Below are 2,754 nucleotides of genomic sequence, written 5' to 3' on the forward strand. Positions count from 1 at the left end.
ACAGAGCAGGAGAGAAGGAAAGAATTGAGACAGAGAGCTGCTACCCACCCTGGTTTGGCCCCTTTTGGGTGGATGGGCTTGCAGTGGAAACGGATGGGCTGCTCACACCAGCAAGAAGTCTCCTATATCCTTACCCCATCTCCCATCCATCCTCAGGAGTGAGAAAACTTACCCCCTTCAAACTCTTATTGAAGGCACATTTCCAAGAGTCCTTTCCTGATTAAGCCCTCCTTTCCTCTTCTCCCACTTCCTTCTGCCTCATTGCCTTATTTATTCCCCCTACCAGCCCCACAGCACTTATGTACATATCTGTCATTTATATTAATGTCTGCTTCTGTCCCCTCACCCTAGAATGTAAGCTCTTAGTGGGTAGGGTTAATTGTTGTATTGTCCTCCCCCAAGTGCTTAGGACAGTGCTCTTCACACAGTAAGCGCTCAATAAAGACTGACAACCAACAGCATTGTCCCCCAGAATCCCTGGAGGCAGAACTGCACCTCCCTGTTTCCCGGCTCCAGCCCTGCTCACTCCCTCTCATACTGCAAAAGCTGAAAAGTGCAAGGCCTAGAGGGCCCAGGCTGATTTGCTGCCCCCACCCCCGGAGCCAAGCACTAGCCAAGCCCGTTTCTACCCACGGCCAAATGAGGGGAAGAACCCCGGGCTGACCAGGGAACCCAAGGGTAAAATGGTCTTTGTCGGGGCAAAGAGAGGTGAAGCTTAAGACCACCTGAGTCCCCAGGCCCTTGATCCAAGTCAATTGAGGCTGCTAATTGCTTATTGAGTGGGATTGTCCCCCAGGCTGCAGATTGATGAGGCTGGGACTCTCCTTCCTTGTAGAGGAGGGGGCCTCTGAGCCTCAGGAGCTTAGGAGACTTGGGAGTCTAAGAGCCTGGAAGCCTGAGAAACTGGCATCCATATCATCCATTGTCTCATGGGGGAAATCTTGCTGAGGAGTGAAGGCTCTTGTTGCTTTCACCAAGAGGAAGGTAAAGGGATGCAGAGCTCAGCACTCACACCCTCAATCAATCAGTCGTATTTACTGAGTGCCTTACTGTGTGGAGTATTGTACTAAGAGCTTGGAACAGAACGATGCAACAGGGGTGCTCTCTGACAAAGTACTGTTGTGGACCAACAAAGTCAAACTCCAGTGCACCCTAAAATGCCCAGATTGGAGAACGTGAGAGCCACTCCAGACATAAAGGGAAGAGGCAACCCCTTGGATTGGAGGCTCCTTGAAACCAGGGATCATATCTACCAAGCGTAGTACTGTATTTTTCCAAGTACTTTAGTGTACAGTGCTCTGCAGAAAGTGAGCACTAAAATACGAATGAATAAATGAAATACCACTGATTGACATCTAGGCCTAAAGACTGTAAAACTCTCAAAACTGTAAGCTCACTGTGGGCAGGGAATGTGTCTATTACAGTGTTGTACTCTCCCAAGTGCTTAGCACAGTGCTCTGCACAAAGTGCTCAATAAACGATTGACTAAAGTCTCCATATTAAAACACCAGACATAAAGGTGTCCAATCCTAAATCAGCATTTCCCAGAGGACTGGTCAGCTGAAAACCAAATACCATATTTTTTTTTTAATCAAATTCAAGCAGGGAGCAGATGAGAGGACAGTCATTTTAACCCAGTATGTAGAATTGCATGGCTATTCATTCAATTGTATTGAGCACTTACTGTGTGTGGAACACTGTATTAAGTGCTGGGTGAAAACAATATAACAATAAACAGACATATTCCCTGCTCACAGTGAGCTCAAAGCCTAGAAGGGGGTGGGAAGACAGACATGAATATAAATAAATTACAGATATGTATTTAAGTGCTGTGGGGCTGGGGATGAATCAAAGAAGCAAGTCAGGGTGACCCAGAAGGGAGTGGAAGAAGAAAGGAAGGCTTAATCGGGGAAGACCTCTTGGAGATGTGCCTTCAAAAAGACTTTGAAGGCAAGGGGAGTCATTGTCAGATTTGAGGAGGGAGTGTGGTCCAGGCCAGAGTCAAGGCATGGGCGAGGGGTTGTTGAAAAATGTGGAAAGCTTCATGAATTTGCATGGCTCCCTTGCTCAGGGGCCATGCTAATCTTCTCTGAATCATTCCAATTTTAGTATAAGGGCTGCTGAAATGAGCACAACCATAGAGGGGTGAAGAGACTTGCTCCAGATCACAGTTAAATTCGCTCAATCCATCAATGGTATTTTTTTATGGTATTAAATGCTTACTATGTATCAGGTAATGCACTAAGACCTGGAGTAGATACAAACTAATCTGTCCCTCATGGGGCTCACACTCTCAATCTCCATTTTACAAATGAGGGAACTGAGGCACAGAGAAGTTAAGTGACTTGCCCGAGGTCACACTGCAGACAAGTGGCAGAGCTGGGATGAGAACCCAGGACCTTCTGACTCCCAGGCCTTTGCTCTATCCACTGACTGTGTGCAGAGAGCTGTATTTAAGCAGTTGAGAGAGTACCAAACAACAGAGTTGGTAGACTATCGTGTTGTCTTACTCTATATTGAGTCTTAATTAAAATCTCATCTCCTACAAGCAGTCTTCCCCAACTCAGCCCTCATTTCCCCTACTCCCTAACTCTTCTGCATCACCCTGACGCAGAAATGGTGTGAACAAGGTGGTTGGGAGGTTTTTGAGTGTTGCACCCCTCCCTTCCCCAAACCCCCAACCCCCACGCTCACATACTGCAACTTTAAAAAAAAAAAAAAAAAAAAAAAGTATTACCAGGCTCTGTACTAAGT

General features: G+C 46.6%; 1 non-coding gene across 1 annotated transcript; it reads right to left on the reverse strand.

The window, feature by feature from the left end:
* Nucleotides 1–2,026: 2,026 nt before the first annotated feature.
* Nucleotides 2,027–2,133, reverse strand: LOC114813431. The gene has a single exon (XR_003761151.1). It is a non-coding gene; the product is annotated as a U6 spliceosomal RNA (small nuclear RNA).
* Between the last annotated feature and the right edge of the window lie 621 nt (nt 2,134–2,754).

The sequence above is a fragment of the Ornithorhynchus anatinus genome, chromosome 7 (assembly GCF_004115215.2).
Source record: "Ornithorhynchus anatinus isolate Pmale09 chromosome 7, mOrnAna1.pri.v4, whole genome shotgun sequence".
In the NCBI taxonomy this organism is placed as follows: Eukaryota; Metazoa; Chordata; class Mammalia; order Monotremata; family Ornithorhynchidae; genus Ornithorhynchus; species Ornithorhynchus anatinus.